Below are 17,135 nucleotides of genomic sequence, written 5' to 3' on the forward strand. Positions count from 1 at the left end.
TTGAAAAATACTTTTTGAAAATATTTTTAAGTTCTCAAGTTAGTATGTGGTGTAATTTACACCGGTGTAAATTTAGTGTGAGTACCTATTACGTGATATCGAAAAAAAAATCAGACAAAAAAATATGAAAAAAATAAATAACACGAAAAAAAATAAATAATAGGCAAAAGAAAGAAGCCTGAGAAAAACGGCGTTAATCAAATCTATGATGAATGTTGAGCCACGCACTGACGCAATGCATGCGATAACAGCCTTAACAGGCGTGATTTCAACCAAGCTCGTCATCAGCTCCCTGTAGCTCAGTGGAAGAGTGCTCCGCTTTGACGTTCGCGGGTCGGGTTCTAGCCCACTCAAGGGCGTCCGGTATTTTATGCTGCTAAACGTCGTAGGACATTAGGTAAGCATGGGTTCGAATTATTATAATTTCCCCGGAAAATTTAGGGGTTGAAATTTAAAGGTCGTCAATATTGAAATTTCTTTGCAAAAAAAAAAAAATTGCAACTTTTTTACAATGAGGGGGTCAGATGTTGTAAAATAATTGCAATTTTCTTGCAAGAAAGTTGAAATCATCTGGAAATTTTATTTCATTTAAATTGTAATTTTTTCGTTGCAAAATGCTACTTGGGATGTTTTCAAGAGTCTGGACTCTAGATCCAATGTGTTCTTTTTTTTTCTTTTTTTTTCCAGTGCACCCGAAGTTTCAACATCCCGATATTTAGAGCGATCTGACGGAATGTCGAACGCGATGATGAATATTCTAAATGATATCCCATTCGAAATTTTCATTTTTTTTAGGTAAAATGAACAAAGTTGAGGCAATGTCACTGTAAATTACTGCAAAAAAATGCACGCTATTTATCAGAAGAGCGTTTACCTTCTCCAGTCGTCAATCCTTCGTCCTTAGAGTTAAATCCTGGTGGAGCGATACACTACCGCTCGCATACCGCGACGAGCGGGCAACACAACGAAACACACAAACACAGTGTCCCGAGCGGATCCCACGGGTATCGTTCGATTGACCGACCGGAATCGGACGACTTTCGCTCCGCCGGCGCACTACAACCGCGCGCGGAGCCGATGACCGCAGCCGAGCGTATTCTGCACTCCGCCAAAAGTAGGTTAGCGAGCTCCGGCCACAACAGAAACACGCGCCAAGATCAATTCGCGAACGGCAACGTCCCTAACGGAAATCCGCACTCAAAGTTAGACAACTCTTAAACAGAAGTCCCTTTGACAGGAAAATACAACCAGTTTGTTTATAAACAGAAACTGGCGGGTTATTAGATCACACGGAGAATCCTAGGGAGCGAACTTCTGATCGTAGAAAATGGAATCTTTTATCCTTCCGCAAGCCAAATTCGATGGGAAATAAAATTTTCGGGTTAAAAAACCGACAGCGAAAGCTTCTCAGGTGACGTTCCTAACGAGAACCCGTGCTCAATGTTGACAAAATTGCCCTTCGATGGGAAAATATAACCAGTTTTTATTTACAATAAACGGAAACTCGGGGTTATTAGATCACACAGATAAACCAAATTAGCAATCGCACCAAGGTTCAACTTTTAGCTTCTGATTGGAAAACTTTTTTCGATCCAGGCGTTTGGATGGGAAATGAAATTTTAAGGTTTGGAAATCACCGGCGAAAGGCTCTCTTCAAACTTTCTAAGGGAAAACCAAACGAACACTTCTATCGTGAAACTAACGCAAATCCTCGTAAAGGTTCAACTTCGAACTTCAAATCACAAAAAACGAACTACGTTAGAGCGAAAATCAGATCAGTACCGTGCGATCAAGTCTTTGACGCTGATAAACCAACGGCGAAATGGAAGATTCTACCCTTGGGTTTTTCGGAGGTAATAAACAAAAAACACGAACTAGAGGAGGAATATCCTCGTGGAATTTAGTAAGCAATATCGGAGTAATCTTTACGAAATTTACAGACGAAAGCCGACTTCAGCACTTCAAAACAACTGTATAAATCCCGGATGTTTACGGTAGCAAACTCACATGACCGGACTGAATTTCGAGAGCTGAAAGATTTGGCGCGGTTGAAATTACTCGAGTCCGAGAGGAGGACTAAGAAAGTTTCAGACAAAAACTGGTGAAAACTGACACTCGCAGAGAAGAGTAAAAATCACTAATATTTACAGTAAGGAGCATGTGATACGGTTTCGAGTCCGCTGTGCTTGAGCCACCGAGAGCTATCGAAGGTATAAAATCACTTGAGACACAAAACGTTCACCGCCAAAAGAAATCCGAGGGATTTTACTACACAGCGTAATGAATACAAAAACAAATTAGAAATCCCGGCGAGAGTTAGCCGAACCGGTAAAAATAAACACGTTCACTGGATGCTGCACGCAGCGACGCAACCATCACGTAGGGAACCACATTTTCAACTGGAGAAGCGGGAAGAGGGAATGTTTTGTTTTGAGTTGGCGCGACACTAGCGATACCGCGGCGCGGCGAGGAAGCTGGAGAAGAATCACGCGCCGCGATTGCCGCTGCGCTCAAGTTGTAACACATTAAACCTGTATTGCCGTGCTATGGAAAAACGCCGTATAAACATTCAATAGTTGCCGAATTCCCGTGTATAAAACAGGTATTTTTAAGGAGAGCTCTGTACATTTCTCCTGAAATTTTCGGATAATTTGGATCTCATTACAAAGAAAATTGTCGAAAAAATTGAATGGAGAATGTTCTCGAGAATTCCTGAAAATTCGTATTTAATCGAAGGAAATTTGGCAACTGACAAAGGGTCAAACGGAGTAAACGCCGTATGAGCCATCAAACGATGCCATATTTCCTTCGATAAAAAACGAGTCTACAAGAAAAATTCTGAATATTTTTTCTCAGTTTTTTCCGGGCAACTTCCTTCATGATTTGACCTGAACCATCTGATGGAAATTTCAAGGAAAAATATGCATAGTTTTCCTCAAAAATAAATATTGAGTCTGGAGGAAGTTGCAGACACAGCAGAATGATCATACGGCGTTCTTCCTTAGTACGGCAGTATACTGGTGTGCTAAGGAAGAGCGTAATATCAACATTTGGATGTTGCAAAATTTACTCTTAGAAAATTATCATTCATAAGGAAAGTTCTGTAAATATATCCATAAAATGTTCAGATAACTTAAATTAAAGTGCAAGACATATTGTCTGAAATATTGAAGTAAAATGTTCACAAGTTGCTTTGAGAATTGCTTTTTTATCCGAGGAAATTTGGCAACGTTAGAGGGCTCATGCGGCGTTTTTCCACAGCACGGCAGCATACATAGCGAAGAGAGTGGTAAGTTACAAATTTTCGAAATCGAGTTTGATGCAGAATTTGTCTAATGTGAGCGGGATGAAATCAATGGTGCAATTTTAACAGCTAAGTTCGTCTTATTAGCAGGATGGCAAGACCAATGAAGCCGCCAGTGCGCAAAAATTGACATTGCTGTAAGCACACATAATATTTAAACATGATCGGTATTTAAACACAAAACTACCCAAGATAAAAAAACTCGGAATTATATATTGTTTGCCTAAGTTGGCGGGAAAAGGAGGTATGAAACATTCGTTCTATATTGTAGCATCAGAGTAATAGTATACCTTATTCCAAAAACCAGGATGCAAAACTTGCAAAACAGCTAAAACTACAAAAATGCATACCTCCGCTGCGGTGCGCGGTGCTCCAAAATCTCCTCTTCTACATTGATATTAATTTCGTAAGATTCAACGTAATCTTTCTAGAAATGGCGTCCTCTCCACGATATTGAGACGAATTTACCATATCCTTCCTCTTTGTAGCAAGTGGAACCCAAGTGAGCAACTATTCGAACTCCGGAGTAGGTTTGTGGTATCACGCGAAATTGAAGGCACTTTTCATCAGGTGAGATACCTCAAAAGCGCGGCGACATCGCAAAATTTTTGAGCTGCTCTCTAGTTATAAAAAAGATCAAACGAGTTTCATCTCATCGCGGAAAACACGCAATTTTTAGAGATATTATTCAAGATTCATTAACGTCCATTCCTTGCTATAGGTGGAAAGCTATGAATATCCTCAATTTCGATGGATACCACAAACCTACTTCGGGGATCGAGTAGTTGCTCGAACCCAAGTGAGCGACTATTCGAACTCCGGAGAAGGTTTGTGGAATCACGCGTAATTGAAGGAACTTTTCATCCGGTGAGATACCTCAAAAGCGCGGCGACATTGCAAAATTTTTGAGCTGCTCTTTAAGTAAAAAGGAGATCGAACGAATTTCACCTCATCGCGGAAAACACGAAATTTTTGGAGATATTATTCAAGATTCATGAACGTCCGTTCCTTGCTATAGGTGGAAAGCTATGAATGTCCTCAATTTCGATTGATACCATAAACCTACTTCGGGGATCGAGTAGTTGCTCGAACCCAAGTGAGCAACTATTCGAACTCCGGAGTAGGTTTGTGGTATCACGCGTAATTGAAGGCACTTTTCATCTGGTGATATACCTCAAAAGCGCGACGACATCGCACAATTTTTGGGCTGCTCTTTAGTTATAAAAAAGATCAAACGATTTTCATCTCATCACGGATATATTAGATATTTTAGATAAAACATCAAAAATGATATGTTGATCTCACCATTATCCCTAGGAAGAGCTATTTTTAAAAAAAATAACAAAGTATGCGTCAATTACCTCGTCAGTGCGGCAACAAAGTACATTTTTCATTGGCTTTTCAGGTTTAAAAAATCAAACAGTTTTCAAGTCATCACGGAAAACACGCGATTTTTGAGGACATTAAAGCTTACTATTCATAAGCGTCCGATTCACGATATGGGCTAAGAGTTATGATTTTCCTTCAATTTTGCATGATACCACAAACCTACTCCAGAGTTCGAATAGTTGCTCACTTGGGTTCCACATGCTACAAAGTGGGGAGTCGGGGTAAATTCATCTCAGTATCGGGAAAAGGACGCCATTTCTCCATCGAATACGTCGATTCCTAAAAATGAAAGATCTTCTCATCTCGGCATCGCGGTATATAAGCGATTATTCTAGAGATTTCACATAAAAATTAAGAATTTACGAGATAACCGCACCGATTTCCTAGGAAAAAGCAATTTTTTGGAATCATGACAAATTATGCGTCGTTTATTTCGACAGCGCGGCAACAACGCAAATTTTCCATTGGCTGTAAAGGCTTAACAAATGTTCAAACGATTTTCACCATACATGGAGCAGAAAACACTCGATTTTTGAAGAGACTTTGGCTGAGTATACATAAGGGTCCGTCTCTTGATATTGGAGAAAAGCTATGATTTTCCTTCAATTTCGCGTGATACCACAAACCTGCACCGGAGTTCGAATAGTTGCTCACTTAGGTTCCACTTCCTAAAAAGAGGGAAGATACGGTAAAGTCATCCCAATATCGATTCCAACGAAAGATGATCTCTCATCTCGGTATCGCGGAATCTAAGGGAATTTATGCGATATTCGCAGAGATGTCGCGGGAAAAACCTATACTTATTCAAGAGTAATAACAAAACGTGCGTTGTTAACCTCGACAGCGCTACAACTACGTAAATTTGTCATTCTCTCTTCAGGTAATAAAATCAAACGATTTTCAACATTAGGCAGAAAACTCGCGATTTTTGAAGAGATTTTGGCTGAGTATTTATAAGGGTCCGTCTCTTGACATTGATGAAAAGCTATCATTTTCCTTCAATTTCGCGTGATACCACAAACCTGCACCGGAGTTCGAATAGTTGCTCACTTGGGTTCAAAAGTGGGAAGTTACGGTAAAGTCATTTCAATATCGAGAAGAGGACGCCATTTCTCCATCGATTACCTTGATTCCGAAGAAATGATGGTCTCCTAATCTCGGTATCGCGGCATCTAAGCGATAAAGTCGACAATTTTACATAAAAATTATAAGTTTACGCGATAGTTACGCCAATAGCTCGGGAAAAATCTACTTATTTTAATTAATAACCAATTATGTGCCGCTTAGCTCGACAGGGCGGCAACATCAACGCGATTTAGATCCAATGTGGTTTTTTTTTCCAGTATATCAATTTGAGAAAGATTTTTAAAAAAAGGGTCCGGCGACTGTCAGCTGCAGACGGACAAAACGTGCATTCAATGGAAAGAGAATAATGGAAAAACTATTCGGTACGTACCTAAAGAGGGTTATCCAATCGCCCGACGCCAAGCTGAAAAAAAAAAAAAAAAAATTACAAATTATGGGACACTTACGCGGCAAAAACGTAAATTTTTCATTCCCTCTACAGATTAAATAATCGAAGGAATTTTACTTTATCGCTCATAACACGCGATTTTCGAAGCAATTTCAGTGGAGTATTCACAGGCGTCCGTTTTTTGACATTGGTGAAAAGCTATGATTTTCCTTCAATTTCGCGTGATACCACAAGCCTACACAGGAGTTCGAATAGTTGCTCACTTGGGTTCCACTTGCAAAAAAAGGGATTTTACGGTGAATAAATGTCAGTATGTGGAAAAGGACGCCATTTCTCCGTTGAATCCGTTGATTCTAAAAAAACGATGATCTCCTCATCTCGGTTTCGTGTCATTTAAGCGATTATTCAAGCGATTTTACAAAAAAATTGAGAAATTACACGATAACCGAACCGATATCCTGAAATATAATCTATTTTTTCAACAAAAAAAAATAAACAAAAAAAAAATTACAAATTATGGGATACTTACGCGGCAACAACGTAAATTTTTCATTCCCTCTACGGATTAAATAATCGAAGGAATTTTACTTGATCGATCAAAACACGCGGTTTTCGAAGCAATTTCAGTGGAGTATTCACAGGCGTCCGTTTTTGGACATGGTGAAAAGCTATGATTTTCCTTCAATTTCGCGTGATACCAAAACCTGCACCGGAGATCGAATAGTTGCTCACTTGGGTTGTACATCCTAAAAAGTGGGAAGTTACGGTAAAGTCATTTCAATATCGAGAAGAGGACGCCATTTCTCCATCGATTACCTTGATTCCGAAGAAATGATGGTCTCCTAATCTCGGTATCCACAATTCACGGGCAGTCCTCCCTTTGCGGCGATTTTAGCGGCGCGCCAGCCAGGGAGATCGCACGGGACGGGACCGGAGTAATTGCTGGAGTGTCGCGCGCCTTCAATCCGGCTGGCAGCAACATGCTTACACCCGTGGTCGAATAGTTGTATCACTGCGCCTGCCGTGAATGAGTTCAAATATCCTTTCCTACACGCGTAAGGAAGCGTATTTAGCTCCGACTGCAACGTTGCAGACCTCAAATAATGTCTTATTGTTAATCATTCTTGTTACGAAAGGCAAATACAGTTTTTCTAAAGAATTTCCGCGATTTTCTTCAGTCGCCGGAAATTTTGACGCAATATTTTCGCTCGTTTCATACCTCATTTTAAAAAAATGAATTTAATAAACCCAATCCGAGATTCTGAATCGTTACATTTCAGGGATACACTTTCACTCAAATTGTGGTAAAAACGGGACAGAGAGTCAAGGATAATGACGTGCAGTCCTCCCTTTGCGGCGATTTTAGCGGCGCGCCAGCCAGGGAGATCGCACGGGACGGGACCCGAGTAATTGCTGGAGTGTGGCGCGCCTTCAATCCGGCTGGCAGCAACATGCTTACACCCGTGGTCGAATAGTTGTATCACTGCGCCTGCCGTGAATGAGTTCAAATATCCTTTCCTACACGCGTAAGGAAGCGTATTTAGCTCCGATTGCAACGTTGCAGACCTCAAATAATGTCTCATTTTTAATAACTCTTTTCACGAAAGGCAAATACAAGTTATCTAAACAATTTCCGCGGATTTTCTTCAGTCGCTGGAAATTTTGACGGTATATTTTCGCTCGTTTCCTACCTCATTTTAAAAAAAATGAATTTTATAAACCCAATCCGAGATTCTGAATCGTTACAATTCAGGGATACACTTTCACTCAAATTGTGGTAAAAACGGGACAGAGAGTCAAGGATAATGACGTGCAGTCCTCCCTTTGCGGCGATTTTAGCGGCGCGCCAGCCAGGGAGATCGCACGGGACGGGACCCGAGTAATTGCTGGAGTGTTGCGCGCCTTCAATCCGGCTGGCAGCAACATGCTTACACCCGTGGTCGAATAGTTGTATCACTGCGCCTGCCGTGAATGAGTTCAAATATCCTTTCCTACACGCGTAAGGAAGCGTATTTAGCTCCGACTGCAACGTTACAGACCTCAACTAATGTCTCATTTTTAATCATTCTTGTCACGAAAGGCAAATACAGTTTTTCTAAACAATTTCCGCGGATTTTCTTCAGTCGCCGGAAATTTTGACGGAATATTTTCGCTCGTTTCATACCTCATTTTAAAAAAAAATGAATTTATAAACCCAATCCGAGATTCTGAATCGCTACAATTCAGGGATACACTTTCACTCAACTTGTGGTAAAAACGGGAAAGAGGGTTCAGTATAATGACGTGCAGTCCGAACTTTGCGGCGATTTTAGCGGCGCGCCAGCCAGGGAGATCGCACGGGACGGGACCCGAGTTATTGCTGGAGTGTGGCGCGCCTTCAATCCGGCTGGCAGCAACATGCTTACACCCGTGGTCGAATAGTTGTATCACTGCGCCTGCCGTGAATGAGTTCAAATATCCTTTCCTACACGCGTAAGGAAGCGTATTTAGCTCCGAATGCAACGTTACAGACCTCAACTAATGTCTCATTTTTGATCATTCCTATCACGAAAGGCAAATACAGTTTTTCTAAACAATTTCCGCGGATTTTCTTCAGTCGCCGGAAATTTTGACGGAATAATTTCGCTCGTTTCCTACCTCATTTTTAAAAAAAAATGAATTTTATAAACCCAAGTCGAGATTCTGAATCGCTACAATTCAGGGATACACTTTCACTCAAATTGTGGTAAAAACGGGACAGAGAGTCAAGGATAATGACGTGCAGTCCTCCCTTTGCGGCGATTTTAGCGGCGCGCCAGCCAGGGAGATCGCACGGGACGGGACCCGAGTAATTGCTGGAGTGTGGCGCGCCTTCAATCCGGCTGGCAGCAACATGCTTACACCCGTGGTCGAATAGTTGTATCACTGCGCCTGCCGTGAATGAGTTCAAATATCCTTTCCTACACGCGTAAGGAAGCGTATTTAGCTCCGATTGCAACGTTACAGACCTCAACTAATGTCTCATTTTTAATCATTCTTGTCACGAAAGGCAAATACAGTTTTTCTAAAGAATTTCCGGATTTTCTTCAGTCGCCGGAAATTTTGACGCAATATTTTCGCTCGTTTCATACCTCATTTTAAAAAAAAATGAATTGAATATTCCAATCCGAGATTCTGAATCGTTACAATTCAGGGATACACTTTCACTCAAATTGTGGTAAAAACGGGACAGAGAGTCAAGGATAATGACGTGCAGTCCTCCCTTTGAGGCGATTTTAGCGGCGCGCCAGCCAGGGAGATCGCACGGGACGGGACCCGAGTTATTGCTGGAGTGTGGCGCGCCTTCAATCCGGCTGGCAGCAACATGCTTACATACAGCGGTATTACTCATGTATTCATAAACGTCCGGTTGTTGACATTGGTGAAAAGCTATGATTTTCCTTCAATTTCGCGTGATACCACAAACCTGCACCGGAGTTCGAATAGTTGCTCACTTGGGTTCCACTTCCTAAAAAGTGGGAAGTTACGGTAAAGTCATTTCAATATCGAGAAGAGGACGCCATTTCTCCATCGATTACCTTGATTCCGAAGAAATGATGGTCACCTAATCTCGGTATAGCGGCATCTAAGCGATTATGTCGACAATTTTACCTAAAAATTATGAGTTTACGCGATAGTTACGCTAATAGCTCGGGGAAAATCTACTTATTTTAAATAATAACCAATTATGTGTCGCTTAGCTCGACAGGGCGGCAACATCAACGCGATTTAGGAAGAGATTTTGGTTGAGTATTCACAAGCGTCCGTTTTTTGACATTAGTGAAAAGCTATGATTTTCCTTCAATTTCGCGTGATACCACAAGCCTACACGGGAGTCCGAATAGAGTCCAGACTCGGGAAACATTGACAAGAAAAAATACTCTTGATTCAATCGGATTTTTGCTTGAATCAAAACGAAATCCACTTAAATTAAGAGGCCTGGTTCTTGATTTAACCTTGATTCTGATTGAATCAAGAGTACTATTTCTTGTCGATGTTTTTAAGAGTCTGGACTCTAGATATAATGTGTTTTTATTCCAGTATATCAATTTAAGACAGATTTTAAGAAAAAGGGTCCGGCGACTGTCAGCTGCAGACGGACAAAACGTGCATTCAATTGAAAGAGAATAATGGAAAAACTATTCGGTACGTACCTAAAGAGAGGTATCCAATCGCCCGACGCCAAGCTGAAAGCACTCACAACATTATCACTGGAACCGAACTTTGCACTAAAAAATTAGCCGCGAAAAGTTCACTTGATACTAGGTATTTTAAAAAATTACAGATTCACCAGGAAATGAATCAGAACTAGGCACACGTGCTTAACTGATTTAAATTCTGCCCAAATAAGGTGTTTACATGTTATATCATGAAACGAAAACAGTAGAGAAAAAAAGCCATGAAAATAAATTAATGATTAGGTACAACGATGATTGGAGTAAATTTTGAAACTGGAAACTACAATTTCCGGCTCATTTTAAAAACAACTTACGTGACATTAGTTGCCCTAGGCAGATGGGCGTATTTATGTATGAACCAGAAATTGTAGTTCCTTATTGTAAAATAGAGTCTAATTGAAGGAATATCTTGAATTCTTGATAAGCGAGCTTCTTGACTTGAGTCTACCACTACTGATGCTAATGCTGCTGCTACTGATGCTGCTTTTGCCGCTGCTACTGCTGCTGAGGCTGCTTCTGATGCTGATGCTGCTACTGCTGCTGATGCTGCTACTGCTGCTGCTACTGCTGCTACTGCTGCTGATGCTGCTACTGCTGCTGATAGTGCTACTGCTACTGCTGCTGTGCTGCTACTCCTGTTGCTGCTTTAACTGCTGCTGCCTGATATTACTTCTTCCTTTGCTACTGCTGCTGTCAATGTTACTGCACTTGATCCTGATCTCCTGACTGTTCTCGTACCTAATAGGAAGAACTTTTTCTTCACTCTTGCTTGAGCTGTTTCTTCCAATCCACTTTCTTCTGCTGGTTTTCTCCTTCTTGTCCTGCCTTCCTTGTTTCCTCTATCCCTTCTACACGGTCTGTCCTTTGCATGCTACTTATTATGCTACCGCATCTTCTCCTGCAGCTCCAAATATTCCCTCTGCTTCCACTCCTTCTGCTTGAGGAGCATTTTGAACAACACGAAGATTTCACTTTCCTAGTGCAAAAGAGAGAACTTCGTGCCCCGCATACTGTCCGCCTCATCTGTGGTGATCTTCTGAAAGGCATGATGTTGGCGATGGTAGACTTGGCGGCCGGAGATCCTCGCAAGTATTTGATAATTTACAAGGGATTTCGTGAAAAGAAGGCAATTTTGATGAGTAGAATGAATGGTGACGATGGAAACGATGACGCATCAACCTGGCGAAGCTCGGGCAAGGACGTACAGAGTAGAGCAAGTTGCGTGCGTGGTGTAGTGTCAAGGCGATAGCTAAAATTCGATGATGATCATACATATAGACTGCACAGATTAAAAGTAATTAATTATGGACGCGTTCTTAAAATAGGGGAAAGGACAAAATGATACAGGACAGCACGGGATTTTATGAGGTACTCACGATTTAAGTCGAACAACTTGGAATCGTGAGGGGTATTTTGGATGTATTGGTGAATTAAGGAGACATGCAAAAGAGGTAAGAAAATGGCATGTAGATTGAAAATAAAAAGGGAGCATTAGATATTTGAATAAACTGGGAGAGAGAGTGAAGATAATTATACAGACTGAGAATTGGACTACATTTTGAAATTTGGAACTACAATTTCTGACATAGTTTTAAAACGACGTACGTACCATTAGTTTCCCAAAAGACGTATGTAGTTTTACGAATAAGCTAGAAACTACACTTCATAATTGCAAAATGTAGTCAGACTGTAGAATGTCGGAGGTGTATTCTACGATTCAGGTGATTCGTCAAGCTCAAGTGACGTGGTTGAACTGGCATGCGATATATCGCATCGATTAAGTCAGAAATCTCGGCAGATTTGGAATTTTTAGCAAAAAAAAGGACGATAGCCCCTGTACATAAGCTTAAAGAATCATTCTAAACCCAAAAAGTGGATAATTTCAGAGAAATGAAAGCAGAATAGTGTTAGGAAAAAACCTCGCATTCGATTCAGCTATCGATTTCTGTATCGAATGCAAGGTTTTTTCCCCAACACAATTCTGCTTTCATTTCTCAGAAATTAGTCGATTTTTGGGTTTAGAATAATTCTTTAAGCGTATGCGCAGGGGATATCGTCCTTTTCTTTTGCTGAAAATTCCAAATCGGCCGCAATTTTTTACTGAATCGATGCGATTTATCAGATGCCAGTTCGACCACGTCACTGGAGCTTGATGAATCACCTTACGTAAGTTTTTCTTGATCAAGAGTGCGTGAATACGAGGTAGAGAACGTTCTAACCTATAGAGATAAAACGTTCTAACCATCTATCCTCTATCCCTCGTGAATCATAAACCATTCCGATCCCAACCCTATCCCCCCTAACCCGCCCCCGATCAAAAACTTATCCCTCCTAACCTGTCCCCCGATCCCAGCCCTGTTTCTCCTAGCCCCCCTATCCCAACCTTATCCCTCCTAGCCCCTCATCCCAACCTTATCCCTCTTCAATCCGCCCCCGATCTTAACCTTATCCCTCCTAACCCGTCCCCGATCCCAGCCTTATCCCTCCTAACCTGTCCCTCGATCCCAGCCTTGTTCCTCCTAGCCCCCCCCCATCCCAACCGTATCCCTCCTAACCCGCCCCCGATCCCAGCCCAGTTCCTCCTAGCCCCCCCCCCCCATCCCAACCTTATCCCTCCTAGCCCCTCATCCCAACCTTTTCCCTCTTCAACCCGCCCCCGATCCCAACCCTATCCCTCCTAACTCGCCCCCCCCCCCCCGATCCCTATCCTATCCCTGCTAACCCACCCCCCAATCCCCTCCAACCCACCAGCCACGGTACATAACAAGTTTGCGCCTGAAACCAAAGAAGGCAGTAAAAAGGCACCACCTAACGCTTTCCACGTCTCATCACTGCCAAAACGGCAGTTACAAGACACAGAAATAGCTGGATGGTACCACTTACCCGCCGACTTGTGCCGCAGACGTGAACTCGTCGTTACCGCGGCAGGTAACCATGCCGTGGCAAAAGCTGCGATAACGAGTGTTCCGAACGCGTACAGTCAGAGCAACCGCGTTATCATCGAACATGGGCACGCACCCACGTTCGATGACAACGCGATCATCCCGAACGCACACATATACTCAGAGCACTCACGATCACTCCTTTCACCATGGCATACGGAGGCAATTCAAGGTCACTGACCCGACGGATCTCCGGGCACCAATCGCCATCCACGGGCAAGGCCTCTGGCCGGGGGGTGTCTGCGGATCCCTCCTTCTAGTGCTCCCCACACGGATCCGAAGTCCGGCGCTCGGGCCACGACCGAACGCCGAAACGGTCTCCAGGTCGACCGTTCGGCGGGTCGTCAGCCCGATCGTCGGACGGACCGTCGCGGGGGCACTTTTACCTGAACTGCTGCGGTTCTGCCGCCGCCGGGCGCCACGGCTGTGAATGCAAGTCGTAGCCGAAAACGGAACTTCCAAGACCTCTTGACGAGCCCGTGTCGCACTCACAGCATGGGCGTGGATGCTTCCTCCGACAAGGTCCATGGGACATGGACCTTGTTGGATGGTAGCATCGGCGCCCACACTGTGAGAGCGACACGAGCTCTTCACTGGTAAAAAAAACCCTCTCGGTTCGAGAATGCAGTTTCTTGTCGCCGGATTTAAGAGTCTACACTCTTGTTTCAAGCGGATTTTGAATTGAATCAATGCAAAATCCGCTTGAAACAAGAGTTCAAGACTCTTAAATCCGGCGACAAGAAACTGCATTCTTGAACCGAGAGGGTTTTTTTACCAGTGAAGAGCTCGTGTCGCTCTCACAGCATGGGCGTAGATGCTTCCATCCGACAAGGTCCATGTCCCATGGGTCCACGCACCGGAGCTTCCGCAAGCGGAAGCTCCACGTCGACCCACGGGACGTGGACCCTGTCAAACGGATGGAGGCATCCGAGCCCACACTGTGAGAGCGACACGAGCTCTTCACTGGTAAAAAAAAAAACCCTCTCGGTTCGAGAATGCAGTTTCTTGTCGCCGGATTTAAGAGTCTACACTCTTGTTTCAAGCGGATTTTGAATTGAATCAATGCAAAATCCGCTTGAAACAAGAGTTCAAGACTCTTAAATCCGGCGACAAGGAACTGCACTCTTGAACCAAGAGGTTTTTTTTTTTTTTACCAGTGTTGAGCCGATTACACACGTCGCAAATGGGAGCCGAGATGATGAGGATTGACCTCCGATGGATGAGGTCAATGCTCATCGTCTAAGCTCCCATTTGCGACGTGTGCAATCGGCTCGCACCTCTTGCCCCCTTTAAGGTGATTCGATGGACGCCGCATTTTGTGTCAGAACGGCATGCGATATATCGCATCAATTGGTTCCATTTTTTTTAGCTACTCGTCATTTTTCTCCAATTTTGAGATCGCGATTCTGTTGTCAGGAGACTAAAGCACTCACTTACCAATTTCTTTGTTAAAATTGGTAAGTGAGTGCTTTAGTCTCCTGACAACAGAATTGCGCTCTCAAAATTGGAGAAAAATGACGAGTAGCTGAAAAACTGGAACCAATTGATGCGATATATCGCATGTCGTTCTGACACAAAATATGGCGTCCATCGAATCACCTTAATGAGCGTACCCCTTCGAGGTTTTTTTTTTCTCTTCAACGGGTTGCAAAATTTTCTCGATAATCGCGTGAGAATTAGGAAGGACTGGAAAATTTTAACGGACTTTAAGCGGACTTTAAAAGCTGTTGCTTGTATACCGAAGTACATTATGATTTTTACTGTTTTTTATTAAACTTCCTTACTTGCTTGCTTACTTACTTACTTACTTACTTACTTACTTATTTCCTTACCAGTTAATTAATTACGTTTATACATTCTAACTTACTGCTGAGTTACTTATTTATTTACTTACTTACTTACTTACTTACTTTCTGATTATCATTTAATTCATAGTTCTTATGGGAATCACGCTTGCTCCCATTGCTTACTCAAAGTACGCAAGGAAGGAAAGAGGAGAAATCAGTCAAAAATATGTATGTTTTTACTTCTGTTTGCATTGTTTTCTTACGAGAAGGCACAAAAAAATAACATTGAGCTTAAATGATTAATTTATCCACCTAGCTCATGAAGCAATAGTCCCATTTTTTAAGAGAGATTCTATGGAACTACTTTAATAATATAGAATAGGAGGATATGTATGGTTTGTGAAGAGAACTGATAAAAATACAGGGAAACCGAAAAATTAAGCGAGAGATCAGCTCCTTGAACTTTTTGAACGACTTCTAATGTAAACAGTGGCACAGCCAGGGGGGACGGGTAACCAGAAGTTTTTGGCCCTCTCCGACCTTCCTGAGAAGTGTGTAATCGCCCCTTTCCCATGAAATATTTCTGATTACTCCGCCGGGTGTAAAATAAAAAGTACTACAGGAGAGCTCGAAATTAAAACGACTCATCTACAAAACCGCAAAGAAGCTGATTTTCCCCACTACTTTGGTAACTGGTCTATGACTGGTGACAAAAGTGATAGAAGACACAATTTATGAGGACACGAAAAGAGAGGGGGGAGGGGATACGTGCAAAAATGTTTAGTTTCAAGCGAAAAATTGCTCGTCACAACGTTACAAAATACATCACGCACAACCAGACGTCCTACACCAACTAAAATGAATTAAAAAAGCGACACCTCTTCATGATCAGAACCAATCACCAAACCCGCTAAAGTGGAAGAAAAGTCTAAAAATACCACGCAATTGCAAACTTGACAACTGAATGATGAGGGTTATTCCACAATAAGACTACTCGTGTTTTTTGATGAGAAATTCGCCTGGTTCCAAAATCAAGAAACACCTCCTACCCTGATAATACTGTTTAGAGATGGAGCTGCACGACAACTAAAATTGTTTGAAGAAAAGTTCCAAGAAAAAAAGGACTTGATTCGGAAAAAGCACTTTTACTGGAAAAAAAAATAAGTTTGGGAATCATACACAAAGGTCAAGGCGATAGAGGGCCACCTCTTAAATGCAATTTTTTATTTTTGAAATCCAGAATCAAGATCTCTAACTTCCTAGCATTGAAGAAAGCAAGAACCTTCAATGTATTTTTTGTTCTCGAAATACCATGTTGATAGGTTACACAGAGATGGATGCTATACGACTGAAGAACTCCGATATCTCCCAGGATCCAAACGCGACAAAAAAATTTGACACAGTGAGCCATAATAAATTCGTGAGCAATGAGAAACATACAGTTTCCGATCACAGTGGGATGTAAATGGAAACGGGAAAAAGCTTCATAGATGTTCTAATATATTATTGATGGATGCAGCGAGTAATTCTAAGATGCTCGATTGGACAGACATAAGTTGAATCGGCTATTGAGAGACATAAGTTGAATCGGCTATTAAAAACACTGATAATGTCTAATTTTTCACATATTATAAGATTTTAAATTGCAAAGACACTTTGAGGTATGGAGGTGAGCTTTTAGACACTCTCTAATTCAGATGAGATAATAAGCCTTGTACAGTTTTGTTGCGGTTTTTTAAAAACTAAAAAAGGTTGGAAAAAGTTGTTTTCACACATGTCGATTAAATTATTCCATGTTATTTGATGAAGGCTCAGGCTTTCATTTAATTTTGTTTGAATTCCCTTGTTTTGCGCGTAAAATGATAGTTTCAAAAGTCTGAAATCCTCAGAGAGGTTGCAAGCCTTTGAAAGGAAAACCCTAGTCTAATCTAATTCTTCTGATGGTTTATGTCCTAATGACATTTACTTACCTAATTACTCTCACTGCCTGTTTCGTCTCTGCCCGCACACAGTGCGGCGATTTCGGCCAGACAGTGAGAGTAA

At 42.0% G+C, this 17,135-nt stretch overlaps 1 protein-coding gene across 4 annotated transcripts in view; it reads right to left on the reverse strand.

Moving 5' to 3' along the window:
* LOC109038050 (uncharacterized) overlaps positions 1-17,135 on the reverse strand; it is a 434,551-nt gene that overhangs the window by 401,870 nt on the left and 15,546 nt on the right. The window contains exons 2-3 of one of the 4 annotated variants that reach the window (XM_072305517.1): positions 10,340-10,372; positions 6,150-6,182 (exon numbers count right to left, since the gene is read on the reverse strand). The gene's annotated coding sequence lies outside the window, so the exon portion shown is untranslated. Of the gene's footprint in view, positions 1-874; positions 2,420-6,149; positions 6,183-10,339; positions 10,880-17,135 lie in introns of those variants that run through there. The other 3 variants (XM_072305516.1, XM_072305518.1, XM_072305515.1) reach the window with 3 other exon arrangements.

Source organism: Bemisia tabaci, chromosome 10 (assembly GCF_918797505.1).
Source record: "Bemisia tabaci chromosome 10, PGI_BMITA_v3".
NCBI classification, from domain to species: Eukaryota; Metazoa; Arthropoda; class Insecta; order Hemiptera; family Aleyrodidae; genus Bemisia; species Bemisia tabaci.